This window comes from Oryctolagus cuniculus, chromosome 4 (assembly GCF_964237555.1).
Source record: "Oryctolagus cuniculus chromosome 4, mOryCun1.1, whole genome shotgun sequence".
Classification (NCBI taxonomy): domain Eukaryota; kingdom Metazoa; phylum Chordata; class Mammalia; order Lagomorpha; family Leporidae; genus Oryctolagus; species Oryctolagus cuniculus.
In genome coordinates this window covers 136,106,881-136,120,613 of record NC_091435.1, presented here as the reverse complement: position 1 = coordinate 136,120,613, position 13,733 = coordinate 136,106,881, and positions in this window count along the sequence as shown.

The following is a 13,733-nucleotide window of genomic DNA, read 5'->3' as shown; positions in this document are numbered from 1 at the left end:
GAGGGTCAGAACAGAGTTCCCACGGAGATGCAGAAAGCATTTACAGCGTTGATAAAGAAAAAAAAAATGTTTCTAGTAAAATAAGCAGGAAATCTTTACCAAAGCTTTGCTTTGATATACAAGAGTCAGGTTTTCTCACCACTTCTTCATTCCTGCTTCCCAATTAATATTCTTCATGCTCTAGTCACTTAAAAATAGCTCCTCTGAAATCAAAGATTAATTAAGCTTGAGAAATGTTAAGTAATTCAGTGAATCTTCTCCCTATTCTCACATAAAGGATCAGAGCACATCCTTAATATCCAATTGCACTTTTTTTTCTGCTAATAGAAATGTGTCTACATTTTATGTACAATTTGTCTCTATGTTAGATTGCAAAGAACTGTTTATCTATCAATCTATCCATCACCCATCTATCTGTTAACCCATCCATCATCGCTCCTACTCAAGAGCAAGGAAAATTCAGTAGCTGGTTTATGAATCAAATTGAAAAAAGACAGGCTATCAGGGGAATAGCCATTTTAATTATGTACTCACACATGGGAGTCTCACAAAAATATGAAACTCAAGAAAGGGCCAAATGATTGTAAATTGTAAAATGTGCTGAGCTACACGAAAGGAAAGGTGGATTGGGACTTCTAGCAGATGCTGGAGAAAAATTATGGGGAGGGGAGGGAAGGAAATATGTACTTAATAAAGGTTGTCTTGATATGCAGATAAAAGTCTCTCGGGTGATAGAAATTTTATGGGAGAGCCCTCTTCCTGATATAGATTCATTTTGTAATGAAATTTCCTTTACTGATGCAAATTTCCTTACAAAATTGCAGGTTTTCAGAGCTTATTTTTTGTCTGCACTTTCTCAAAATAACTTATGAAAAATATGCCAAAATCCTATTCTAGGGTGATGTAATCTGATTTCTACAATCTTATTTTGCGATAATGTGTCTTAACTCCTATAGGAGTTCAGAATACAATAACCCAAAGTATGACATCTTGGTGAGTCAAGTACTTGAACAAAAGAACAGTGGAAGGACTTCAGAAGCCATATATCTCTATGATCTCCTCCTGTCCACTTATCTCTTGGCCTTGTTTTCCTCCCCAGGGTTAGTCAAAGAAGCCTTAAATTCCTTTTCCCAAGGCAAGCTTAGAAACTAGAACTCCTCTTTTCCAAATCAAGCCATAAACCTAGAAATCTCACATGATCCCTTCTCAATTACAGACTATCATTCCAGAGGTAGTGGCCCTACCTGGTAAAAATAAATGATACACAGAGAGGCCAAGAAGAATCTGAACAGACAAGTCTCTGGGGTTCCCCATTCAGTCTCTTACCATTAGGTCATACTTGCTTTTCTGTTCACATGGCTCTTCATTCTTCATTGTACCTAAACATAAAAATAGCTTTCTCAGAGTCTTTGGGTTTTCGTTTTGAAGGGTACTATCTCATATAAAACTTTGATTACAAGGCAGGTGCCATGGCACAGTGGGTTAAGCCACTGTTGGGGATATCCATATCCCAAATCATAGTGCCTGATTTGAGTCATGGCTACTCTCTGCTTTTGATCCAGCTTCCTGCTAATGTACCTGAGAGGAGGTGGTGGCCCAAACACTTGGATTATTGTCATCCATATAAGCGATCTGCATGGAGTTCCTTGCTCACAGCTTCAGTCTGGCATAGCACTGGCTGTTATTCACATTTGTAAAGTGAATCAGTAGATGAAATGGATCTCTCTCTCTTCCTCTCTCTGTCTTTCAAATAAAGACTCTTTAAAGAACTATATGACATAAACTTGTTATCCTTTTCTCTTGTTAACCTGCCTTGTGTTATATGAGTTATCCATTCCTTTTATGATGGGTGAAGAAAGAAATCCCATCAAAATGTTCACACAGAAATGGAATTAAAAGATAATGAGCCTCTTCCATGAATGTTTTGAAGACCCCTCATTCACTGCCAAAGAAACTTTCTCAGTGGAATGCAAATCAAATTTAAAAACACAAATTGTATTGCTTATTAAATATATTTGATATAGATGTCATGGAACAATACCCCAGTTTAACAAGAGGTATTGGTATAGAATGCCTAGACTGGTCTACAGTGCTGGGCAGCTATTGTTTAATTACTGGTCTCCATGAGAAGTTAAGAGTGAAGGCACTTACAGATTGACATTGTGGCTGAGAGGTGCATAATCAGCCCATGTCCATGATCCTGATTGGTCAGTTGTCCTCATGAGCTTCCTTTGACTGGTCAGTGACATCATGCTCTTTAGAGAACTTACGATGGCCAGGTAAGCTCAGTTTGTCTTGGGGTTACGTGAAGGGAGCAGTTGTTTTCTGGCTGGACTTCCCCTACACACACCTCTATGGACAATACTGGCCATCAGTGTTCTTATCTATTGGAGAAGCCAATGACTCCTTGAGTCCCATGATAAGAAACTTGTATGGCAAGCTGGATTATTCCCTCAAGGCACTGAATTCCTTTTGATAAAGGACAGTCAAGAACATCTTGGACAAAGAGAGACAGACAGGGGGCTGGGTACTGCTTTTACATTAAAGGAGTTCAATCTCATAGGTGGTGTCAAGCAAGGGGAAAGAGAAGGGTTAAGTTAACATCTTTATGGTAGAGTGCAAGTGCATTAGAAGGAACACACTGTCTCAATCCATGGTAGGCAATGTTCAACTGCCCTGTCTTTCTGCCATCCCTATAATAATGCAGCTATTAAAATGAGAGTGGAGGTTCATGCAAGGAGGCCCACTGGAGAAAAGTGTCCAGGAAAATGAAACAGTCTTGGTCTATTTTAGAAATTCAGGAATAAGTCTAACTGGCTAATAGCTATAGCTTGTCCAGTAACTTGCTGAACTGCCATGGGTCTTATGTGAATTTCTTAGGTATAGAACTGCCAGGGCCAAAATGGGTGTCAACAATAAGTGATTGAATATAGACCCCATAAATAATGAGTGCTTCGTATGTCTCATGTATATTTAATGTATCCTGTTATTCAGTGCCTCTGGTGCCTCATGCATATTTGATGGCTCATGAATAATATGAGCTCCTGGTTCTTCCATCTTTCTATGTTTAACTCACATATGCTCCAGTTACAACTTCTTATCTATGCTTAACAGTTTGTGATGTTTATGCATTTTTTTCTTGCTAGAATTGAAGATTCTCAAATACAACAAATTCACATTTTAATACTACTCTTTGATTATCAGACTCTGAACTATTTTAAGCCATATGCAAAAATAAAGATTTTCAAAACTTAGAAAAATGATCATATATATATATATAAATATATATGAGTATGTTTTCACGGACATAGGGAGCTATTGATGGGGGTAAGATGAATAGGTAGGTAAATGGATGACAGATAGATTTTAAAAAGAGGATTATTATATTCACATGTAAGTATGAGAAACTCACTTAGATATATAAGAATTGATCAGAAATTCAAAAATGGGGGTATTTCAAATTCATTAAATGTATGAATATGTAAAATTAAATATAATGGATGTAAAGGAAATATTTATCCTGCTGTCTATTAGAATAATAATATATCATTAAGCTTGTTCTTGACTCATTGCTAAAAATGATAAATAATGTAAAGAGTATTTATTTAAATTCAATGTATTTAATAATTGTAGGGAGTATTTTTCTATTCTACCATATAATTCTAATTCTGCTGCTGAGATTTCATATATGTTCTCCAACCTTTTCCATCTTTTCCTGTAAATCTATCATTATAAACATATTAACTGTTTTGAAGTACTTTTATGCTCACTCTTAAATCCAGGTTATTTGAGTCACTGGTTTCTTTCATTTATACCCTCTTATTACTGGTTAGTCATATTGCCAAGATTCTTCAACGTTCTTTTTAAATGAGATATTGGATATTCCATACAAAATAATAAGGTTCTGTGAACAATAATAAGCCAAGACCTATTTTAAGACTGGATGGTAAGGACTAATTATTTATATTTTTATAAATAATCAAGTTGCTCTGTGTTTGAGCAAGACATTTAAGAACTATCTCATTTTGTTAGCAGTTTAGCAAATTTATTATATTTGTTTATGTGTTTTTAAATACATGTAAGGGTTTATAGATGTCCATTATAATATGTAGGTGGTAGTAGAATGCTTATAAGCTAAAGTATCTTCAAAATATAATACCACTAATTTTTTTTCATATAACTGTATGTGTATAATATGTCTGGCTTATTAGATCCTCAAATGAATGCATTGCTTTTATTTTATAACTTGAAAAATATTTTCAAAAACAGCATCATAACAAACATTTAAGCAGACAAATATCATGGAAGATTTTGGGAATACTTAATAACACTGCTTAAAAATAAAATTGCATTTTTTTGAAAATGTTTGAATATGAAACAGAAGATATGCATGTGTGTGTGTGTGTGTGTGTAAATGTCAAAATCTGAAGATAATTCATTGGCCAGAAGATAAAATGCTGTTGGAAATGCTTTTGAAAAAGAATTGTTAATGAGCTATAAAATTAATAATGTACAGGTTATAAATCATACATTTTCATAATGTCCTGATTTGATACCTCTTGGCTAAAGTACAAAGGCAAGAGAGAATTAAGAATCATTTTTAATGTTGTTGGAGTCAACTTAATAAGGCAATTTTTCTTGACTTCGCTTTATTGGTGCTCAACAGGGACAAACAGTGTTTAGTAGAAATTGTGGAAGAGAAGATAAATACTGGAGCAGTTTAATGTGAACTGACTTTTAGAGCTATGCATAATTATATTGCTCATATGAATATCTTGTTTATTTATGATCTGAGTTGATGTTATAATATTATGAATGTTTAAGTCTGATGTATAAAATTACCTGGTCTTTTAGATTCAAAAATACTGCATAAAATATCACCAAAATGTAGAAAGAAATAATAAGAGGGAGCTAGAAAAAAAGAAAAAATGAGATAAAGTTGACATTATTTCTTACATACCTCATAACATTCCTCTATGAAGAAATGCAGAAGTTTCTTTGTGGGTAATTTTTAAATTATATATTTAAAATATTTATGGGTTATGTATTTAATTACTTTATTTTCTTTATATATTATGTATTTAATTGATATGAGATTATTTCATTTATCCATTTCTTCTTGAGTGATCTTTAATAATCCATGCCATTCAAGCAATTTATTGACAAGGTTATTAATAACATTCACATACTAGCCTACTAATCTGTAAAATCTGAAATGATGTCTTCTCTCTGATTCTTGCTATTGATTGGTAAGCTGTGATTTTTCTTGTTAATTTTTTTCCTGCCATATTACAGGCTTACTGATTCCATTGGTTGTTTCAGGAAAACAGCTTTGAGATCCATGGATTTTTCTCTCTTGTAATTGTCTCCATTTTCATTGTCTTTCTGTTATGATTTATGATATATTATTTCTTCTTGTATAAATAAATTGTTCTATTTTCTGTATTCTAAATGTGTAAACTGATTTGTCACTGATTTCCTTTCATTACTAGGTATTAAAATCTACAGATTCCCTCTATGCACTGTTTCAGGATATTAATCACATTTTTGATATGTTGTATTTTTTTCTCTGTTCAAAAACTTTAATAATTTCATTTTGTTGTTTTATTTTATACCTGAGGTGTTTAGAAGTGTGCTATTTAGAGCACTGATATTTATAGAATTTCCAGATAGCTTTATATCATGGGTCATATTATTCATTTTAAATTCTATGGGGACACAATAATGAAAAAAAAAAATAGAAAGATGGGCTCTTGTTTTAAGGGAATGTCTCATTAAGAGTCTATAGTTTTTTCGCAGAAGCCGAGCCGCGGGACCTAGCTGCGCAAGCTGCAGGGTCTGCGCGCCAGTGCTCAAGGGGGAGTGCGTGCCACACAGACAACAGCGGGGAGACTTGGGATGTCCAGGGCTCCGAGTCCACACATCGGCGCTGGAAGGGGAGTGGACCTGCGTGGAGAGCGTGGGAGCCCACAGTTCGGGACACCAGCGGCAGACTCAACACACCAGCGCTGGAACGCGAGGTGAGCCGAACCTCAATAGCCCGAGACACCGGCAGGCAAGCGGAGAGAGGAGACTGGAGGGAACGACCCCCGGGGAGGGGGGGAACTTCACCAGGCTAGCTGGAAGAGAGAGAGAGGAAAAAAAAAAAAAAGGTGACTGGTACGGACACGGGTTTCTCTCTCTCCGCTCACCTCTCAAGGGTGAGCAAGACAAAGAGCAGGCGCCATCTTGGACATACGTCATAAGCAGAGCAACATCAGGTCTGCACCGGCCCTGAGCCTAGCAGAAAAACCTGACTCTGGGCGGGGCGAATTAACAGGAGATTAGGACCTAGTAAATTTGTGGTGCTACTGAACTGAGACTGTGAAAAAAGAGACGGTGGGGGAGAGAACTCACAGAATTCACGTGAGCACTCTCCAGAGACGCTACAATTCCATAACTTTGGCAACCCAGTGGGAGACTGAAGGAGAATTTGAGCCCACTCTGAGGGCCGAACAGATTCCCTGTGTGGTCCTTGGGAAAGAGCTTCCGATCTCTGGCTCCTGTGGGTATATCATTTGCCTGCTAACTACCTCCAACTTCATTCAGCTGTGCAGAATAACATCCCTTTTGAATCAAAAAAAAGAGAGAGAGAGAGAGAGAGAGAGAGAGAGAGAGGTTTACCACTCCTAACCTGGGAGTGTCACCTTTGGCAAACCAAACAGAGCTCTCAGGCCACACCCATCTCAAGCCCTAAGGCTCCATCAAAAACAGATAGTCCACTTAATCTAGAGTCATAGTATAACAAGAAAAAGCACCACAGTGAAGAAACCAAATATCTCCAATATCCAAATAACAAACGCAAAAACCAAGGTAATAAAAACAAGGAAGTAACCATGAAGCCCTCAAATGAAAAAGACACCCCAATTCAAGATTATGAGGATGATGACATAGAAGAAATGCAAGAAGCAGATCTCAAAAAATTGATAAGAACATTAAGAAGTTCTCAAAAACAAATTCTTGAACTACAGAAATCCTTAATGGACAAGATAGAAAATCTCTCTCATGAAAATGAAATATTAAGGAGGAATCAAAATGAAATGAAACAACTAGTACAACAGGAAACTGGGATAGTGACTGAAGTGAAGAATTCAATAGATCAAATGAAAAACACAATAGAGAGCCTTACAAACAGAATGGGTGAAGCAGAAGAGAGAATATCGGACTTAGAAGACAGAGAACAGGAAAGGATACAGTCAGACCAAAGAAAAGAAGAGGAAATTAGAAATCTAAAACATATTGTCGGGAATCTTCAGGATACTATTAAAAAACCCAACAATCGGGTTCTAGGAGTTCCTGAAGGCATGGAGAGGGAGAAAGGATTAGAAGGCCTTTTTAGTGAGATACTAGCAGAAAATTTCCCAGGTTTGGAGAAGGACAGAGAAATCCTAGTACAGGAAGCTCGCAGAACCCCTAATAAACACGACCAAAAGAGATCCTCACCACGACACGTTGTAATTAAACTCTCCACAGTGAAACATAAAGAAAAGATCCTAAAATGTTTAAGAGAGAAACGTCAGATTACTCTCAGAGGATCTCCAATCAGACTCACAGCTGACTTCTCATCAGAAACTCTACAAGCTAGGAGGGAATGGCGAGATATAGCCCAGGTACTAAGAGAGAACAACTGCCAGCCCAGAATATTATATCCTGCAAAGTTATCATTTGTGAATGAAGGTGAAATAAAGACTTTTCATAACAAACAGAAATTGAAAGAATTTGTTGCCACTCGTCCAGCCCTGCAAAAGATGCTTAAAGATGTGTTGCACACAGAAACAAAGAAACACGATCATCAATATGAAAGAAGGTAAAGGAAGGAAACCAAGGAAGAAAACCTCACAGCAAAAGATCACAGGGAATTCAAAGCATATATTAGAACTTATCTTTGGCAAATGGCAGGGCAAAGTTACCACTTTTCATTAGTCACACTGAACATGAATGGCCTGAACTGTCCAGTTAAAAGACACCGATTGGCTGATTGGGTTAAGGAACAAAACCCATCTATTTGCTGCTTACAAGAAACACATCTTTCCAACAAAGATCCATACAGACTGAAAGTGAAAGGCTGGAAAAAGATATACCATGCCAACAGAAATGAAAAAAGAGCGGGCGTAGCCATCTTAATATCAGACAACATAAACTTTACCACAAAAACCGTTAAGAGAGACAAAGAGGGACACTACATAATGATTAAGGGATCAATTCAACAGGAAGATATAACAATTATCAATGTATATGCACCTAACTACAGGGCACCGGTTTATCTAAAAGATTTGTTAATGGACTTAAAGGGAGACTTAGACCCCAATACAATAGTACTGGGGGACTTCAATACTCCACTCTCAGAAATAGACAGATCAATAGGACAGAAGATCAACAAGGATACAGTAGATTTAAACGACACTATAGCCCAAATGGATCTAACAGATATATACAGAACTTTCAATCCTACAGCTAAAGATTTTACATTCTTCTCAGCAGTACATGGAACCTTCTCTAGGATTGACCACATACTAGGCCATAAAGCAAGTCTCAGCAAATTCAAAAGAATTAGAATCATACCATGCAGCTTCTCAGACCATAAAGGAATGAAGTTGGAAATTAGCAACTCAAGAATCCCTAGAGCGTACGCAAACACATGGAGATTGAACAACATGCTCCTGAATGAACAATGGGTCATAGAAGAAATCAAAAGAGAAATCAAAAACTTTCTGGAAGTAAATGCGGATAACAGCACAACATACCAAAACTTATGGGATGCAGCAAAAGCAGTGTTAAGAGGGAAGTTTATATCAATAGGTGCCTACATCAAGAAATTGGAAAGGCACCAAATAGATGAGCTTTCAAATCACCTCCAGGATCTAGAAAACCTACAGCAAACCAGACCCAAATCTAGTAGGAGAAGAGAAATAATTAAAATCAGAGAAGAAATCAACAGGATTGAATCAAGAAAAACATTACAAAAAAAAAGCCAAACGAGGAGCTGGTTTTTTGAAAAAATAAACAAAATTGACACCCCATTGGCCCAACTAACTAAAAAAAGAAGAGAAAAGACCCAAATCAATAAAATCAGAGATGAAAAAGAAAACGTAACAACAGACACCACAGAAATAAAAAGAATCATCAGAAATTACTACAAGGACTTGTATGCCAGAAAACAGGGAAACCTATCAGAAATGGATAGATTCCTGGACACATGCAACCTACCTACATTGAACCAGGAAGACATCGAAAACCAAAACAGACCCATAACTGAGACAGAAATTGAAACAGTAATAAAGGCCCTCCCAACAAAGAAAAACCCAGGACCAGATGGATTCACTGCTGAATTCTACCAGACATTTAAAGAAGAACTAACTCCAATTCTTCTCAAACTATTCAGAACAATCGAAGAAGAGGGAATCCTCCCAAATTCTTTCTATGAAGCCAGCATCACCTTAATTCCTAAGCCGGAAAAAGATGCAGCACTGAAAGAGAATTACAGACCAATATCCCTGATGAACATAGATGCAAAAATCCTCAATAAAATTCTCGCCAATAGAATGCAACAACACATCAGAAAGATCATCCACCCAGACCAAGTGGGATTTATCCCTGGTATGCAGGGATGGTTTAATGTGCGCAAGACAATCAATGTGATACACCACATTAACAGACTGCAGAAGAAAAACCATATGATTATCTCAATAGATGCCGAGAAAGCATTTGATAAAATACAACACCCGTTCATGATGAAAACTCTAAGCAAACTGGGTTTGGAAGGAACATTCCTCAATACAATCAAAGCAATCTATGAAAAACCCACAGCCAACATCCTATTGAATGGGGAAAAGTTGGAAGCATTTCCACTGAGATCTGGGACCAGACAGGGATGTCCACTCTCACCACTGCTATTCAATATAGTTCTGGAGGTTCTAGCCAGAGCTATTAGGCAAGAAAAAGAAATTAAAGGGATACAAATTGGGAAGGAAGAACTCAAACTATCCCTCTTTGCAGATGACATGATTCTTTATTTAGGGGACCCAAAGAACTCTACTAAGAGACTATTGGAACTCATAGAAGAGTTTGGCAAAGTAGCAGGGTATAAAATCAATGCACAAAAATCAACAGCCTTTGTATACACAGACAATGCCATGGCTGAGGAAGAACTTCTAAGATCAATCCCATTCACAATAGCTACAAAAACAATCAAATGCCTTGGAATAAACTTAACCAAGGACGTTAAAGATCTCTACAATGAGAATTACAAAACCTTAAAGAAAGAAATAGAAGAGGATACCAAGAAATGGAAAAATCTTCCATGCTCATGGATTGGAAGACTCAATATCATCAAAATGTCCATTCTCCCAAAAGCAATTTATAAATTCAATGCAATACCAATCAAGATACCGAAGACCTTCTTCTCAGATCTGGAAAAATTGGTGCTGAAATTTATATGGAGGCACAAGAGACCTCGAATAGCTAAAGCAATCTTGTACAACAAAAACAAAGCCGGAGGCATCACAATACCAGATTTCAGGACATACTACAGGGTAGTTGTAATCAAAACAGCATGGTATTGGTACAGAAACAGATGGATAGACCAATGGAACAGAATTGAAACACCAGAAATCAATCCAAACATCTACAGCCAACTTATATTTGATCAAGGATCTAAAACTAATTCCTGGAGCAAAGACAGTCTATTCAATAAATGGTGCTGGGAAAATTGGATTTCCACGTGCAGAATCATGAAGCAAGACCCCTACCTTACGCCTTACACAAAAGTTTACTCAACATGGATTAAAGACCTAAATCTATGACCTGACACCATCAAGTTACTAGAGAACATTGGAGAAACCCTTCAAGATATAGGCACAGGCAAAGAGTTTCTGGAAAAGACCCGGGAGGCACAGGCAGTCAAAGCCAAAATTAACTATTGGGATTGCATCAAATTGAGAAGTTTCTGTACTGCAAAAGAAACAGTCAGGAGAGTGAAGAGACAACCGACAGAAGGGGAAAAAAATATTTGCAAACTATGCAACAGATAAAGGGTTAATAACCAGAATCTACAAAGAGATCAAGAAACTCCACAAAAACAAAACCAACAACCCACTTAAGAGATGGGCCAAGGACCTCAATAGACATTTTTCAAAAGAGGAAATCCAAATGGCCAACAGGCACATGAAAAAATGTTCAAGGTCATTAGCAATCAGGGAAATGCAAATCAAAACCACAATGAGGTTTCACCTCACCCCGGTTAGAATGGCTCACATACAGAAATCTACCAACAAGAGATGCTGGCGAGGATGTGGGGAAAAAGGGACACTAACCCACTGTTGGTGGGAATGCAAACTGGTCAAGCCACTATGGAAGTCAGTCTGGAGATTCCTCAGAAACCTGAAGATAACCCTACCGTTCGACCCAGCCATCCCACTCCTTGGAATTTACCCAAAGGAATTTAAATTGGCAAACAAAAAAGCGGTCTGCACCCTAATGTTTATTGCAGCTCAATTCACAATAGCTAAGACCTGGAACCAACCTAAATGCCCATCAACGGTAGACTGGATAAAGAAATTATGGGATACGTACTCTTTAGAATACTATACCGCAGTAAGAAACAACGAAATCCAGTCATTTGCAACAAAATGGAGGAATCTGGAACACATCATGCTGAGTGAAATAAGCCAGTCCCAAAGGGACAAATACCATATGTTCTCCCTGATCGGTGACAACTGACTGAACACCAAAAAGGAAACCTGTTGAAGTGAAATGGACACTATGGGAAATGGTGACTTGATCAGCATAGCCCTGACTGTTAATGAACAACTTAATACATTATCCCTCTTAGTAGTTTTTTTGTCTGTTCTACTTAATATGACTGGTTTAATTCTGCAATTATCACACAGTTATTCTTAAGTGTTGAAAATTAACTGAAATGTGATCCCTGTTAAACATAAGAGTGGGAATAAGAGAGGGAAGAGATGTATAATTTGGGACATGCTCAAGCTAACTTGCCCCAAATGGTAGAGTTAAAAACATACCAGGGGATTCCAATTCAATCCCATCAGGGTGGCATGTACCAATGCCATCTCACTATTCCAAGTGATCAATTTCAGTTCACAATTGATCATAATGAAAGGACTAAGAGTCAAAGGGAGCACATAAACAAGTCTAGTACCTGCTAACACTAACCGATGGAATAAATAAAGGGGAGAGTGATCCAACATGGGAAGTGGGATACTCAGCAGACTCATAGAATGGCAGATGTCCTAAATAGCACTCTGGCCCCAGAATCAACCCTAAGGGCATTCGGATCTGGCTGAAAAGCCCATGAGAGTATTTCAGGCATGGAAAGCCAAGACACCCTGGCAAAAGATCTCTGTGAGTGAGATCCCAGTGGAAAGAACAGGTCTTCAAAGAAGGAGGTACTTTTCTCTGAAGGGAGGAGAGAACCTCCACTTTGACTATGACCTTGTCTAAACAAGATAAGAGTCGGAGAACTCAGAGGGCTTCCATAGCCTTGGAAACTCATGACTGGAGCATAGGGAGACTACTGATGCCATAGACAGGAGTGTCAATTGGTAAAGTCAACAACAGGAGTCACTGTGCACTTACTCCTCATGTGGGATCACTGTCCTTAATGTGCTGTGTATTGAGATATAATGCTATAACGAGTACTCAAACAATATATTTCACTTTGTGTTTCTATGGGGGTGCAAACTATTGAAATCTTTACTTAATGTATACTAAACTGATCCTCTGTAAAAAAAAAAAAATAAAGAAATTATCAACTCCCAACTTGTCTCTCACTGGGATTAAACATGACAATAGGTCTGATCTGATTTCATCATCATTTAAAAAAATCATCTATTATTTTTCACTTTATGTTTCTGTGTGGGAGCAAACTGTTGAAGTCCTTACTTAATGTATACTAAGCTGATCTTCTGTATATTAAGAGAATCGAAAATGAATCTTGATGTGAATGGAAGGGGAGAGGGAGTGGGAAAGGGGAGGGTAGTGGGTGGGAGGGACGGTATGTGGGGGAAGCCATTGTAATCCATAAATCGTACTTTGGAAATTTATATTCATTAAATAAAAGTTAAAAAAAAAAAAAAGAGTCTATATTTTTGTGGCCGGTGCCGCGGCTCACTAGGCTAATCCTCCGCTTTGCGGCGCCGGCACACCAGGTTCTTGTCCCGGTTGGGGCTCCGGATTCTGTCCCGGTTGCCCCTCTTCCAGGCCAGCTCTCTGCTGTGGCCCGGGAAAGCAGTGGAGGATGGCCCAAGCGCTTGGGCCCTGCACCCCATGGGAGACCAGGATAAGTACCTGGCTCCTACCATTGGATCAACGCGGTGCACCGGCCACAGCACGCCTGCCGCGACGGCCATTGGAGGGTGAACCAATGGCAAAGGAAGACCTTTCTCTCTCTCTCTCTCTCACTGTCCACTCTGCCTGTCAAAAATAAAAAAAGAGTCTGTAGTTTTGTGTGTGTTGATACTAATGCTAATATATAACTTCTGTAAAAGTTGGAAAGAAATAATTTGTCATAGCCCCAGAATTTTATAAAAGTCTAATAAAACTTTTTGCATCGATTAAATACTTTTTATACTTTGGAGGAAAAAAAAGCAGGCTGACAGGCATTGCAGGAAAAGCAAGCACAAAGGCTAAAGTAAGATTGTTGAACATTTTGAGACCATTTCAGAACCCGCAGG